Consider the following 17,107-nt stretch of genomic DNA (forward strand, 5'->3'; position numbering starts at 1 on the left):
GTTTGGAACGGGTAAATTGACTGTTTAAAGACATATTGCATGGTTCCACCAATTCAATTGGACTCCCGGAGGTTATTAGGAACCATGGTAAACAACTCCGCAATTTTAATTTCTAAAACAAAAAAAGGTCAAAAAATTCCAAAATTAAAGGATATATTCCACGCTTTTTAAGGAATTTCGAGTTTACGGGGCCCAGTGGCGAAAAGTCTTGAGACCCTTTGGGATACATCTTAGGGTCATATAATGACGTTTGGAACCATATATGACCCTTAAATGTTGCCATAAATATCCGTGGTAGGCTTGAGGTCACGATATCGGTGCAAGTTTGGAACGGGTACATTGACTGTTTAAAGGCATATTGGATGGTTCCACCCACTCAATTGGACTCCCGAAGGGTATTAGGAACCATGGTAAACATCTCGGCAATTTTTATTTTCGGGCAAAAAAAGGTCAAAAAAATTCTATAATTGAAGGCTTAATCCACGCTTTTTGAGGAATTTTGAGGTTACGGGGCCCAGTGGCGAAAATTCTTGAGACCCTAAAGGATACATCTTAAGGTCATATAATAACGTTTGGAACCATATATGACCCTTATATGTTTCTATAAATGTTCGTGGTAGGCTTGCAGTCACGATATCGGTGCAATTTTAACACGGGTAAATTGACTGTTTAAAGGCATATTGGATGGTTCCACCCACTCAATTGGACTCCTTGAGGGTATAAGGAACCATGGTAAACATCTTGGCAATTTTTATTTCCGGGCAAAAAAAGGTCAAAAAATTACAAAATTAAAGGCTATAATCCACGTTTTTTGAGGAATTTTAAGGTTACGGGGCCCGGTGGCGAAAAGTTTGGAACGGGTAAATTGACTGTTTAAAGGCATATTGGATGGTTCCACCCACTCAATTGGACTCCAGGAGGATATTAAGAACCATGGTAAACATCTCGGCAATTTTTATTTCGGGTCAAAAACAGGTCAAAAAATTCCTAAATTGAAGGCTTAATCCACGCTTTTTGAGGAATTTTGAGCTAACGGGGCCTGGTGGCGAAAAGTCTTGAGACCCTTGGGGACACATCTTAGGGTCATATAATTATGTTTAGTACCATATATGACCCTTATATATTGCCACAAATGTCTGTGGTAGGCTTGCGGTCATGATATCGGTGCAAGTTTGGAACGAGTAAATTAACTGTTTCAAGGAATATTAGATGGTTCCAACCACTCAATTGTACTCCCGGAGGGTATTAGGAACCATGGTAAACATCTCGGCAATTTTTATTACCAGGAGAAAAAAGGTCAAAAAATTCCAAAATTGAAGGCTATAATCCACGCTTTTTGAGGAATTTTGAGGTTACGGGGCTCGGTGGTGAAAAAATCTTGAGACCCTAGGGGATACATCTTAGGGTCATATAATGACGTTTGGAACCATTTATGACCATTATATGTTGCCATAAGTGTCCGTGGTAGGCTTGAGGTCACGATATCGGTGCAAGTTTAGAACGGGTAAGTTGACTTTTTAAAGGCATATTGGATGGTTCCACCCACTCAATTGGACTCCCGGAGGGTATTAGGAACCATGGTAAACATCTCGGCAATTATTATTTCCGGGCGAAAAAAGGTCAAAAAATTCCAAATTTGAAGGCTTAATCCACGCTTTTGAGGAATTTTGAGGTTACGGGGCCCGGTGGCGAAAAGTCTTGAGACCCTAAGGGATATATCTTAGGGTCATATAATGACGTTTGGAACCATATATGACCCTTATATGTTGCCATAAATATCCGTGGTAGGCTTGAGGTCACGATATCGGTGCAAGTTTGGAACGGGTAAATTGACTATTTAAACGCATATTGGATGGTTCCACCCACTTAATTGGACTACCGGAGGGTATTAGGAACCATGGTTAACATCTCGGCAATTTTTATTTTCGAGCGAAAAAAGGTCAAAAAATTCCAAAATTGACGGCTATAATCCACAATTTTTGAGGAATTTTGAGGTTACGGGCCTAATGCGAAAAGTCTTGAGACCCTAGGGGATACATCTTAGGGTCATTTAATGACATTTGGAACCATATATGACCCTTATATGTTGCCATAAATGTCTGTGGTAGGCTTGAGATCACGATATCGGTGCAAGTTTGGAACGGGTAAATTGACTGTTTAAAGGCATATTGGGTGGTTCCACCACTCAATTGGACTCCCGCAGGTTATTAGGATCCATGGTAAACATCTCGTCAATTTTTATTTCCGGGCGAAAAAAGTTCAAAAAATTCCAAAATTGAAGGCTATAATCCACCCATTTTAAGGAATTTTGAGGTTACGGGACCCGGTGGCGAAAAGTCTTGAGACCCTAGGGGATTCATCTTAGGGTCATATAATGACGTTTGGAACCATATATGACCCATATATGTTGCCATAAATGTTCGTGGTAGGCTTGAAGTCACGATATCGGTGTAAGTTTAGAACGGGTAAGTTGACGGTTTAAAGGCATATTGGATGGTTCCACCCACTCAATTGGACTTCCGGAGGGCATTAGGAACCATGGTAAACATCTCAGCAATTTTTATTTCCGGGCGAAAAAAGGTCAAAAAATTCCAAAATTGTAGGCTTAATCCATGCTTTTTGAGGAATTTTGAGGTTACGTGGCCCGGTGGCGAAAAGTCTTGAGACCCTACACTACTACAAAATGAGTGTTTTTTCGACGCTTATGCCTCGACGCTAGGTAAGGGGCGTCTGCAGGGAAATTTAGACTCCGCGTGTTTTCGACGCTTTTAGGTAACGAAAGTAATTTTCGTCGCCATAAAGCGTCGAGAAGACAATCACATGTCACGCACGTGAATACTTAGTACCTTCACAACTCAGCCCACGTTTCAATCAAAACCCCCCCTCCCCAAATAAAAAAGACTACTCAGTTCTCAACCCTAACTATACCTTCCTCCTTCGTTAAATTCATGGATTCAAATCCAGATCTTAATTCTAACTCTACCTACAACTCCCCTTATTATTCTTGGTGAAATATCTTTTACTCACTTCGAACTGCAATAAGTTATGTTACTCTCTATGCAGCCGTTAATTTTAAGGTAAACAATTCATTTTAGAATTCGAATTTCGCTTTTGATTAAAGTCTATTAAATTGTTTTTAGCAAATTTTTTCACTTAATTATGATCTGATGTTGTTTGATTAATGAATAACAGAGATTATAGGGTTTAATTATAGTTATATATATTGTTTTACTTCATTCTGCGATTTACTTTTGAATCTGGGTAAATATTCGGTTATAAGAAATGTGTATATTCAATTAATTAAATTATAAATTTAGAAGTTAATTTGTAAAGAGAAGTTGAGATTTTGAGGAGCAGTAAGAAATTGAAGCAAAAAGAACCAAACCGGAATGGCAGCTTCGTGTTCCTTTTGACTGTATCTATTTAATTGGTTGTTTGATTGATATTTGGTTATTTTTACTTATTTTTAATCAAATTCAATTCATCACTTGTAATTTTGTTAGTTGTGATATGATTTTTCTATATAATTGATTCCTCCTTAAGATCTATGCATCAAATGACGTGTTAAAATTATTTTGGTTTGTTGTCTTCATTCTGTTTTTTCCCCCTTAATTTTTATTTTTTGTCCTTCACATAATTGAGGGGTTTCTTTTCCCAGACATTTTTTTTTAGAATTTAAAATGAAATTACTAGTGATAAATTATATAATAAATAGTTGATTTCGTGATGGAAATTAGAGAGTATTAGGTGCTTGAGTTTACAAGTTTATGATAATGCATGAAAGCTAAAAACTGAATGAGAAATTAGATTTATCCCTCTATAAATTAAAAAAACAGATCAACTTGTAGTTAGAAATTATGAATGCTAAACACCCATTTCAGTGTATGATGTTTCAATGAGGTGCAATAATGAATTATACTTCTGATTACATAGCAATTTAATACTACATACATTGTGGTATTTAGTTTATCTTCCTACTGACATTTTATCTCATATATCTATTAGGTAGTTGATTTTTTTGTTTGGGCATTTTGAATTTTGGTTTTCCCTTGTCATGTGATCTGTGGCTCTGGGAGTTTGTATTAGATTTCAGAAAAGGTGAAGCCAAAATTTGTTGTTGTTTGTGTAATGTTTAAGTTGTTGTCAAAGCCCACTTGCTTGGACAATGGGTACATCCCTTTGCCTACTTATTTTGTTTAGTTAAGAACTGAGTTGAAGACTACAAATTATCAACATTAAAATGACAGAATCACTCCATGCTAAATCAGTAATTTAATGGCTTTTTTTTCAATAATTTGATTTCAACCGAATTCTCAATTGGGACTTAATCAAGGTATTAATTTTGCCAACTAATTCCTTTTTTCAGGGTCTATTGGGGACTGTGATTAAGAGGGTATGAAGAAGTTTTTTCTCCACTTGCTGCTTTTCTGCTAATTTGGTGCCTACTTGATCTCCCTGCTGCTCCTATCTTGGTGACATGGCAGCCTCGTGGCAATAGGTTGGGTGTTATAGGGACGCATGTGTTGTTGCCTTTGTTATTAATTGTTGTTCAGTTTCTGTTGTTGTTTAATGTGGTTGCTGCTATTGTTTGCTACTGCTGCTGCATGCGTTGAGGATAGTGTTGAAGGGATTGATTTTTTTCTTTTTTAAACTATTTGCTTTATTTGCATAATGTGATAAATTACACCCATACTGTTTCATAGTGTTGTAGGGATTGCCTTTCTGAATCACAAAGTGGGCTTGTCCTTATGAATTTTAGAGAACTATTTATTTAAAGGTTGTAAATAATTAGAGTTACTGAGGTTATAGATAAAATGAGCATAGCATATATATTATAGAAATAGAGGTTTCTAGGCTAGTGCAATGGATATAAGTGGCTAACAAACTAAAAGTACTTTAGATCCATGTATTTGAGTTCTTGACTTTTGGTACATGAAATTAACGACCTAAAGCCTCAATATTAATAATATGTTCACTTTTTTTTTATTATTTTTTTTTACTGTACTATACTTTGCAAGGGGGGAAACTTTATTCTATTTCATATTCACTTCTGACTCCATGTTGGCCCGACTGTAGTGATGTTAGTTATGGTTACATTCATAGGTAGCTTGGTCCATCTTCATTCTATTTCATATATGTATTGTCTTAACTCGCATGATATTGAACTATGTGCTAAATTAGATGCTTGTTTTAAGTGAAATACAAATTTACCATTTTTTAAGTATCAAATATTTATACATTTTGAATATGTTTCTAAGATATAAAATGGGGTCTTATTGTGGTGCTGAATTGGTTTTGGATGTCAGAAAACAAAGAAGTTCACTACTACAAAACCCATTGTTTTTCGACGCTATCATTAAGGTGTCAGTGGAAAATTTGATTCCCGTGTTTTCTTGACACTTTTCGGCGTCCTTACTTATTGTTGACCCAAATAAGCGTCCAGAATATTAATCATGTGATAAGCACATGTTCTCTAGCTTGCTAACTTCAACATAATTAGGGGAAAACCGGAAAACATCAAAACCGTCCTCTTTACTCTCCAATAACTAAACCCTAGCCTTCCTCTTAAATTCTCTATTCAATTTGCTCTCCAAAATTGCAAACCCAACAACAAATTAAACTAAAAGATCCTCTTTGATTTCATCACATTTAATTTGGTATAAATTCTAATTGTTTTTCAGTATTCTCTCCTTTCTCAATAGATATTGAATCTAAGTTTTTTTTTGTTTTGACACTTATTTTTTATTTTCATATTTTTTGGATGTAATTTTCTTAATTCAGCGAATTGGGCTTCAAATTGTTTAAATTTCCTTACTTTTTTTGTCAATTTCAAGTAATCTTCTTGTGAAATTTGTTTGTTGTTTTTTTTCTAATATATCATTCGCATTCCTCTGTCGAATCAATTGTTTCTTTAATTTCCTTACTGTGATATTAATTTTCTTTGATTTCGGCCTTTATACCTTTTTTTTTTGGCATGAACTCCCAGATCCACACAAATTTAGGAAACAAAATTCTTGATTAAGGGTATATTTATCTCTCCCTATCGTCAACATCCTTAGCCGCCCCGGCGGCGGTGCCTCCCTCACCGGCCATATCTTCATTATCAGTGGCTGGGTTCGCCGGCCACAATACCTTCGCCTTCCTTGAGATCACTGATGGTTCTTGCTCTGCGGATCTACAAGTTATGGTTGATGACCCGCCTTGTTCATACTGGTACCACAATTTCTTTTTCGGGTACGCTTAACAGAAGACTTAGCTGAAGTGTGTTGATAAGGTTTTGGTATAAATTAAAGTAGAATAAGATATCTAATCTGAACAACCTCTTGTTTACCATAATAAATCAAAACCTGTTTTCAACAAGCATCATATGGCATCACAAAGTTGAGGATTTTATGGCCCAATATGATCTTGATGCAAATATCTATAAAGGTGTGGACAACAAATCATTTTTCTATGTTTCGTGGAAAAAAAATTGACCCACAGAAGTTGGATTATCTCGATCAAATTATCAACATCTTTCACGTACCCTTGTCTTATTAAGGTTCCTCTAATGAGTCAGAGTAGTTAAAATACAGGTAGTATGATCTCTAGGAAGAATTCTCAATGAAAATCAGATTTGAAATCAGAACTGAAATTCAAAATGCTTGTGTGTGTGTGTGTGTGTGTGTGTGAAATTCAGAGCTTGTGTGTGAAAGTCAAAGCTTGTGTGTGCGTGTGTGAAAGTCGGAGCTTGTGTGTGTGTGTGTAATAATAATCTGCCTAAGGTTCTCTACTCTAGAATACTCCCGTTTATACTGCTTGTCTGTCCTGCTCCCCTGCTGCTTGCTTGCTGTCCTGCTCCCCTGCCTAACCTGCTTGTCTGCCCTGCTGGGGCTTTGGATGCAACCTTTTAAGTAGAATAAAGTTACAACCTTTTGACCTTAATAATGCTAAATGAAAGATGAAAGTTCTTCAAAAATGGTTCAATCTTAAAAGCAATTTGAGTTCTTTTATTTTAGCAGCAATACCAGTAGAATCATGACTCACATCCTACATCCTACGATACTCGTAATCGGGGACTCAGGGTAATTGTGTCAAACATGAGTACGTCCATTTTTCTGACTTGGCTACTGTATAAAGAATCAAGAATTTCCAGAGTAGTTTTGAGTTATAATTGATCAATTCGTATGAATTGTTTTAGCAAGAGTAGCACTTTCTATACTTGAAAAATAAACAAAAATGGACATTATGAATTTTTGGTAATGTTATTTGATCTCACAAACTATATCTTTGAGAATTTTCTTAAATTATGTGTTATTGTATTCCATGTTGCCATTGGATCTCACAAACCATATATTGATGTTCAGGAAAAGGTACAGTAAATAGCCAATATAACGCTATTCTAAAATTCTGGTTGCCAATATCCCAAAATCATGGATTTTGACCATGAAATTCTACACAAAAGTGAGAGTGAGAATGTTATAGCTGATGCTCTATCTAGGGTATTGTGTTGTCCTTATTAGTTACAGTCTCTAATACATGCAAGTTTCACTTATAAAGGGCACAAATAAGAATTAGGCTCACAGGAACATATCAGAAGTTATGGCTTGAAATGAAGTGTGAAGTGCCAATACTGACATCCTTGTGTTGTGGATCCGACATGGGTACTACATATGGTGAAATGAAGAGTTTGAGACTCTGAGTAACATAGCTCACAATCAACTGCGGATTATGAGACATAAAACATAACTACTCAAGACTAGAAAATTCTGTCCTCAAACATCAGATTACTGATGCAGCACTCCGTATCTTGTAAAGAAGATGTTCCCCATGCTTCTCATGTCAGTTGGATCCTGGTCATCATACATACATAAAAATTAATGCTTGCCTGACCAGAACCCCAACGCACCCATCCCCAACCCCAACATACACATAATATACCAACAGAATTCCATGCCAGATTTTGTATTACTTGATCCATGCTTTGTTCAGTTAGGCTTTGGATTTGTCCGCAATACTGATCTAGTCAAGAACTCATGATGAAAGACCTGTTGGCTTTTTTGTTCATTTATATTTCTATGTTTAACTTACAATTCTATATTTAAATAGTATACATGTTGAATCTTGAGCCTATATTGTGTAATGACTAATGTACTAATTTATACTTTGTACTTTTTTTTTTTTTGAAGATTGGAAAAGGCAATGTAGGTGCACAAGACCGGGTCACTTGAGCATCAACAAGCGACTATATCGTCTATAAGGCCATCATCTATCTATTTTGGTTTTAGTCTTATATTAGTGATGTATTTATTTAGGGACAAGCTACTATAATATGCGACATTTTTTTTTTAATAATTTTGTTGATGTTTTCTTTTATAAATTTGGTAATTAACTACGTACTCTTATTATTGTAATTAATTATTGTTTTTTTTTTTAATCTAGTTATATAGAATATTTGTTTATTTTTTTAAAATTTATTAACTTAAATTAAATTATGATAAATTTAATTAACTATAATGTATGTATGATGGTAATAATTTAATAAAAGGAAAAAAAAAAAAGCTTAAAAAAATTTCTAGACGCTTTTTAATGTCTACATAATTGCACATTTTCATATTTCAAAGAGTTTCCTGCCATATCATAGGCTGACACGAATAAACGCAAGACAACAAAAAGCGTCGTAAATTTGAGTATGTGGACAAGCAAAAGCGTCGCTAAAAAACTACACATTTGGGATACTGCGCGAAATACGTTTATTTCGACGCTTCGTATATTAGTTAGGACACAAAAAAGCGTCGATATTCTCGACGCTTTTTTGTGTCCAAAAAAATTTTCGACTCACGTATTTTCGACGCTTTTTAGCAGCGTCGAGAAATAATTTTTCGACGCTTTTTAGCGTCGAAAAAAGGCCTAAAAAGCGTCCAAAAAACACGCTTTTTGTAGTAGTGCTAGGGGATATATCTTAGGGTCGTATAATGACGTTTGGAACCATATAGGACCATTATATGTTGCCATAAATGTCTGTGGTAGGCTTGAGGTCACGATATCGATACAAGTTTGGAAAGGGTAAATTGACTGTTTAAAGGCATATTGGATGGTTCCACCCACTCAATTGGACTCTCGGAGGTATTAGGAACCATGGTAAAAAAAAAAAGGTAAAAAAGGTAAAAAAAGATTTCAAAATTGAAGGCTATAATCCACGCTTTTTGAGGAATTTTGAGGTTACGGGGCCCGGTGGTGAAAATTATTGAGACCCTAGGAGATACATCTTAGGGTCATATAATGACGTTTGGAACCATATATGACCCTTATATGTTGGCATAAATGTTCGTGGTAGGCTTGAGGTCACGATATTGGTGCAAGTTTGTAACGGGTAAATTGACCGTTTAAAGGCATATTGGATGGTTTCACCCAATTAATTGGACTCCTGGAGGGTATTTGGAACCATGGTGAACATCTCAGCAATTTTTATTTTCAGGCGAAAAAAGGTCAAAAAATTCCAAAATTGATGGCTATAATCCACGCTTTTTGGGGAATTTTGAGGTTGTGGGGCACTGTGGCGATAAGTCTTGAGACTCTAGGGGATACATCCTAGGATCATATAATGACGTTTTAAACCATATATGAACCTTATATGTTGCCATAAATGTCTGTGGTTGGCTTGAGGTCATGATATCGGTGCAAGTTTGGGACGGGTAAATTGACTGTTTAAATGCATATTGGATGGTTCCACCCAATCAACTGGACTCCTGGAGGGTATTAGGAACCATGGTAAACATCTCGGCAATTTTTATTTTCGGGCGAAAAAAGGTTAAGAAATTCCAAAATGGAAGGCTATACGCTTTTTGAGGAATTTTGAGGTTACGGGGCCCGGTGGCGAAAAGTCTTGAGACGTTAAGGGATACATCTTAGGGTCACATAATGACGTTTGGAACCATATATGACCCTTATATGTTGCCATAAATGTCCGTGGCAGGCTTGAGATCACGATATCGGTGCAAGTTTGGAACGGGTAAATTGACTATTTAAACGCATATTGGATGGTTCCACCCACTTAATTGGACTCCCGGAGGGTATTAGGAACCATGGTGAACATCTCGGCAATTTTTATTTTCGAGCGAAAAAAGGTCAAAAAATTCCAAAATTGAAGGCTATAATCCACAATTTTAGAGGAATTTTGAGGTTACGGGCCTAATGCGAAAAGTCTTGAGACCCTAGGAGATACATCTTAGGGTCATTTAATGACATTTGGAACCATATATGACCCTTATATGTTGCCATAAATGTCTGTGGTTGGCTTGAGGTCACGATATCGGTGCAAGTTTGGGACGGGTAAATTGACTTTTTAAATGCATATTGGATGGTTCCACCCAATCAACTGGACTCCTGGAGGGTATTAGGAACCATGGTAAACATCTCGGCAATTTTTATTTTCGGGCGAAAAAAGGTTAAGAAATTCCAAAATGGAAGGCTATACGCTTTTTGAGGAATTTTGAGGTTACGGGGCCCGGTGGCGAAAAGTCTTGAGACGTTAAGGGATACATCTTAGGGTCATATAATGACGTTTGGAACCATATATGACCCTTATATGTTGCCATAAATGTCCGTGGTAGGCTTGAGATCACGATATCGGTGCAAGTTTGGAACGGGTAAATTGACTATTTAAACGCATATTGGATGGTTCCACCCACTTAATTGGACTCCCGGAGGGTATTAGGAACCATGGTGAACATCTCGGCAATTTTTATTTTCGAGCGAAAAAAGGTCAAAAAATTCCAAAATTGAAGGCTATAATCCACAATTTTTGAGGAATTTTGAGGTTACGGGCCTAATGCGAAAAGTCTTGAGACCCTAGGAGATACATCTTAGGGTCATTTAATGACATTTGGAACCATATATGACCCTTATATGTTGCCATAAATGTCCGTGGCAGGCTTGAGATCACGATATCGGTGCAAGTTTGGAACGGGTAAATTGACTGTTTAAAGGCATATTGGGTGGTTCCACCACTCAATTGGACTCCCGGAGGTTATTAGGATCCATGGTAAACATCTCGTCAATTTTTATTTCCGGGCGAAAAAAGTTCAAAAAATTCCAAAATTGAAGGCTATAATCCACCCATTTTAAGGAATTTTGAGGTTACGGGACCCGGTGGCGAAAAGTCTTGAGACCCTAGGGGATTCATCTTAGGGTCATATAATGATGTTTGGAACCATATATGATCCATATATGTTGCCATAAATGTTCGTGGTAGGCTTGAAGTCACGATATCGGTGCAAGTTTAGAACGGGTAAGTTGACGGTTTAAAGGCGTATTGGATGGTTCCACCCACTCAATTGGACTCCCGGAGGGCATTAGGAACCATGGTAAACATCTCAGCAATTTTTATTTCCGGGCGAAAAAAGGTCAAAAAATTCCAAAATTAAAGGATATATTCCACGCTTTTTAAGGAATTTCGAGTTTACGTGGCCCGGTGGCGAAAAGTCTTGAGACCCTAGGGGATATATCTTAGGGTCGTATAATGACGTTTGGAACCATATATGACCCTTATATGTTGCCATAAATGTCTGTGGTAGGCTTGAGGTCACGATATCGATACAAGTTTGGAAAGGGTAAATTGACTGTTTAAAGGCATATTGGATGGTTCCACCCACTCAATTGGACTCTCGGAGGTATTAGGAACCATGGTAAAAAAAAAGGTAAAAAAGGTAAAAAAAGATTTCAAAATTGAAGGCTATAATCCACGCTTTTTGAGGAATTTTAAGGTTACGGGGCCCGGTGGTGAAAATTATTGAGACCCTAGGGGATACATCTTAGGGTCATATAATGACGTTTGGAACCATATATGACCCTTATATGTTGGCATAAATGTTCATGGTAGGCTTGAGGTCACGATATCGGTGCAAGTTTGTAACGGGTAAATTGACCGTTTAAAGGCATATTGGATGGTTTCACCCAATCAATTGGACTCCTGGAGGGTATTTTGAACCATGGTGAACATCTCAGCAATTTTTATTTTCAGGCGAAAAAAGGTCAAAAAATTCCAAAATTGATGGCTATAATCCACGTTTTTGAGGAATTTTGAGGTTGTGGGGCACTGTGGCGATAAGTCTTGAGACTCTAGGGGATACATCCTAGGATCATATAATGACGTTTTAAACCATATATGAACCTTATATGTTGCCATAAATGTCTGTGGTTGGCTTGAGGTCACGATATCGGTGCAAGTTTGGGACGGGTAAATTGACTGTTTAAATGCATATTGGATGGTTCCACCCAATCAATTGGACTCCTGGAGGGTATTAGGAACCATGGTAAACATCTCGGCAATTTTTATTTTCGGGCGAAAAAAGGTTAAGAAATTCCAAAATTGAAGGCTATACGCTTTTTGAGGAATTTTGAGGTTACGGGGCCCGGTGGCGAAAAGTCTTGAGACGTTAAGGGATACATCTTAGGGTCATATAATGACGTTTGGGACCATATATGACCCTTATATGTTGCCATAAATGTCTGTGGTAGGCTTGAGGTCACGATATCGGTGCAAGTTTGGAACGGGTAAATTGACTTTTTAAAAGCATATTGGATGGTTCCACCCACCCAATTGGACTCCCGGAGGGTATTAGGAACTATGGTAAACATCTCGGCAATTTTTATATTAGGACTAAAAAAGGTTAAAAAATTCCAAAATTGAAGGCTATTATATTATCCACGCTTTTTGAGGAATTTTGAGGTTACGGTCCCGGTAGCAAAAAGTCTTGAAACCCTAGGGGATACATCTTAGGATCATATAATGAAGTTTGGAACCATATATGACCCTTATATGTTGCCATAAATGTCCTTGGTAGGCTTGAGGTCACGATATCGATGCAAGTTTGGAACGGGTAAATTGACTGTTTAAAGGCATATTGAATGGTTCCACCCAATCAATTGGACTCCTGGAGGGTATTAGGAACCTTTGTAAACATCTCAGCAATTTTTATTTTCGGGCGAAAAAAGGTCAAAAAATTCCAAAATTGATGGCTATAATCCACGCTTTTTGAGGAATTTAGAGGTTATGGGGCACTGTGGCTAAAAGTCTTGAGACTCTAGGGGATACATCTTAGGGTCATATAATGACGTTTGAAACCATATATGAACCTAATATGTTGCCATAAATGTCTGTGGTTGGCTTGAGGTCACGATATCGGTGCAAGTTTGGAACGGGTAAATTGACTGTTTAAATGCATATTGGAAGGTTCCACCCAATCAATTGGACTCCTGGAGGGTATTAGGAACCATGGTAAACATCTCGGCAATTTTTATTTTCGGGCGAAAAAAGGTTAAAAAATTTCCTAAATTGAAGGCTATAATCCACGCTTTGTGAGGAATTTTGAGGTTATAGGGCCCGGTGGCAAAAAGTCTTGAGACGCTAAGGGATACATCTTAAGGTAACATACTGACGTTTGGAACCATATATGACCCTATATGTTGCAATAAATGTCCGTGGTAGGCTTGAGGTCACGATATCGGTGCAAGTTTGGAACTGGTAAATTTACTATTTAAAGGCATATTGGATGGTGCCACCCACTCAATTGGACTCCCTAAGGGTATTATTAACCATGGTAAACATCTCGTTAATTTTTATTTTCTGGCGAAAAAAGGTAAAAAAATTCAAAAATTGAAGGCTATAATCAACGCTTTTTAAGGAATTTTGAGGTTACGGGGCCTGGTGGCGAAAAGTCTTGAGACCCTAGGGGTTACATCATAGGGTCATATAATGACTGTTGGAACCATATATGACCCTTATATGTTGCCATAAATGTCCGTGGTAGGCTTGAGGTCACGATATCGGTGCAAGTTTGGAACGGGTAAATTAATTGTTTAAAGGCATATTAGATGGTTCCACCCACTCAATTGGACTCCCGGAGGGTAATAGGAACCATTGTTAACAACTCGGCAATTTTTATTTCCGGGCGAAAAAAGGTCAAAAAATTCCAAAATTCAAGGCTATAATCCACGCTTTTTGAGGAATTTTAAGGTTACGGGGCCCGGTGGCGAAAAGTCTTGAGACCCTAAGGGATACATCTTAGGGTCATATAATGACGTTTGGAACCATATATGACCCTTATATGTTGGCATAAATGTCCGTGGTAGGCTTGAGGTCACGATATAAGTGCAAGTTTGGAACGGGTAAATTGACTGTTTAAAGGCTTATTGGATGGTTCCACCCAATCAATTGGACGACTGGAGGGTATTAGGAACCATGGTAAACATCTCGGCAATTTTTATTTTCGGGCGAAAAAAGGTCAAAAAAATTCCAAAATTGACGGCTATAATCCACCCTTTTTGAGGAATTTTGAGGTTACGGGGCCCGGTGGCGAAAAGTCTTGAGACCCTAGGGGATACATCTCAGGGTCATATAATGACGTTTGGAACCATATATGACCCTTATATGTTGCCATAAATGTTTGTGGTAGGCTTGAGGTCACGATATCGGTGCAAGTTTGGAACGGGTAAATTGACTGTTTTAAGGGATATTGGATGGTTCCAACCACTCAATTGGACTACCGGAGGTTATTACACTAGTAGAATAAACTAAATAGGAAGCCTTAAATGGGAAGCGGTTTTCAAAATCCGCTTCGAAAACCCCCCAAAAAAAAAAAAACTTCTGATTTGAAATGGCAAGCGGTTTTGGGTGAACCGCTTGCCAAAATGTAAATGGCAAGTGGTTAAAACATTGAACCGCTTGCCAAAATGTAAATGGCAAGCGGTTTGAACTTGAACCGCTTGCCATTACATTAAAAAAAAAAAGAAAAAAAACCCTAATACTCACGCCTCTCATCTCACTCTCTCTCCTCTCATTCTCACGCCACTCTCCATTTCTCACTCTATCTCCTCTCATTCTCACTCTCAGATTCTCTCAATCTCTCTCCATTTCTCACTCTATCTCCTCTCATTCTCACTCTCAATCGCCTCCCCCAAATTCTTCTATCTCCATTTCTCTCTCTATTTTCGATCTATCTACTCTCTCAATCTCAAGCCTCCCCTCATTTTCGAGCAAAACAATGAACCAACAAGCTCATGAAATCGAGCAAAATACGAGTTTTCAAGCAAAAATCGAGCAAACACTATTAGGGTGGTGCATGCGTGTGGTTTTTAAGTTTTTAAGGTCAAATTCGACCATGAAAACTCTAGATCTAGAGTTTTCATGGTCGAATTTAACCATTAGAACCAGAATTTAAGCCAAAATTGGGGTTTTGGTGGATTTCAAGGTAATTTCAAGCACCACCGAGCAACTACCCACAAAACTTGACTCGTCAATTTTTTTTTTCAGATTCTAATTTAATTAGGTAAGTGTTTAGATATAATTTTATTTAATTTTTTTCATATAAAATTTCTAATTAAATTTCTTGCATTTTGTATATTTTGATCTAGCTATTATTTATTTATTTTTTTTAATAATTGTTGGCTGGAATATGCATCTACCCACAGATCTAGACTTTATTTATTTATTTTTGTGTTTTTTTTAAGTTCAGATCGATGGGGTGGTGCGCGTGGCTGAGGGTTGAAAGCTAGTGGTGCACGTGGTCTGGTGGGTCGGTTGTGCAGTGGTTGGTGGCGTCGATTGTGGTGGGTCAGTTGTGGTGGTGGGCTAGTGGATGTGGTTGTGGAAGTGGGCTGGTGGCGTCGTGTGGTGGCGGTGATGGTAGTGCGTGCTGCAGATTTGAAGGCTGATTTAATTTTTTTTTGGGGCTGATTTTATGACTAGTATTAATATTTTTAATATGTTATTTTTGATGAAAATGTAATACTTACATCAATTAATTAATAAAAATATTATTGTTCTTATATATATTTTGTTTGTGTTTCAATTTCAGAGAAAAAAACAAAAAAAAAAAAAAAAAAATTTATTTTTTATACCCCTAATGGGCAGCGGTTTGGCGCCAAAACCGCTGCCCATTCTCTTCAAATGGCAAGCGGTTCTGAACCGCTTGCCATTTGAATGGCCATTGGCAAGCCCCCCAATAGGGAGCGGATCAAAACCTCTTGCCATTGGGGTGTTTGAACCGCTTGCCAATTTGTTTTTTCTACTAGTGTTAGGAACCATGGTAAACAACTCGGAAATTTTTATTTTCGGGCGAAAAAAGGTCAAAAAATTCCAAAATTGAAGGCTATAATCCACGCTTTTTGAGGAATTTTGAGTTTACGGGGTCGTAGAAAATATTTCAAGTATTATGATCCCAAACTTGAACCCCAGTATGATCATACACTTAAGTATGGTGGCGTTCCAAAGGGAAAGAAAAGAGAAAAAAAGAGTAGCCAACAAGCTTTAGGAACTTGTAACCCAAAAGAGAATCCAAAGGACCGTCAACTTCATAAGGTCTTGAACCAAACAGGGTTCGGGGATGAGGGTACGAATCCAATCTACAAAAGAAAGGACCCGCCCTATAAAATAGGCCTCTACTTTGTTCTGCTCGTATTCTTGTGCGCTTTTCGCATAACATACAAACATTATATTAAACCTACCCTGTTTAATCTATGTTGGTTGAATATTAATGCACAAATAAATCTATTATTGGCGATCATTTGAGTTAAAATCACATTAGCCTTAACCAAATTATTAATTATCTTATTAAGCGTGACTTCAAGTAAAAATACCCTTTAAACATGCATAAAAGGTTTGATCAAGCAATAATCATAAAAAAAATATCAAGCAACATATAATAATAAGCAATAATAATAATCACGATGATGATAGCATGATAAGGCATAATAAAGCTTAAATATAATAGCAAGATCCTAGGCATGATATTAACAAGATTAATAACAAATCCTAACATGTCACTAAACAATAAAGATCAAAGCTTTAACCTAACATGGTACTAACATGATATCGCAATATTAGAAAAGATTAAAGGCACCCTAAACATGATTCTAGAAAGCATAAAATAACATCCTAACATGATACTAGGAATTGAAGGCATCCTAACATGATACTAGGAATCATAAAACAATAATAAGCATGCAATCTACATTGTTGATAAAATAGGGAGTAAGCTAATCTACTTACTTTGAAGCCTCGTACCTCTTTCTAATAACAAAATACACAAGTTAGTAAACTTCAATGAAAATAATAAAGAACAATTAA

At 37.0% G+C, this 17,107-nt stretch overlaps 1 long non-coding RNA gene across 1 annotated transcript; it reads left to right on the forward strand.

The window, feature by feature from the left end:
* The first annotated feature begins 2,920 nt into the window (after positions 1-2,920).
* On the forward strand, positions 2,921-8,581 carry LOC145609116 (uncharacterized). The gene is made up of 3 exons (XR_014105979.1): positions 2,921-3,077; positions 4,367-4,498; positions 8,169-8,581. It is a non-coding gene; the product is annotated as an uncharacterized LOC145609116 (long non-coding RNA).
* Positions 8,582-17,107: the final 8,526 nt, after the last annotated feature.

Source organism: Chenopodium album, chromosome 23 (genome assembly GCF_948465745.1).
Source record: "Chenopodium album chromosome 23, dcCheAlbu1.1, whole genome shotgun sequence".
Taxonomy (NCBI): domain Eukaryota; kingdom Viridiplantae; phylum Streptophyta; class Magnoliopsida; order Caryophyllales; family Amaranthaceae; genus Chenopodium; species Chenopodium album.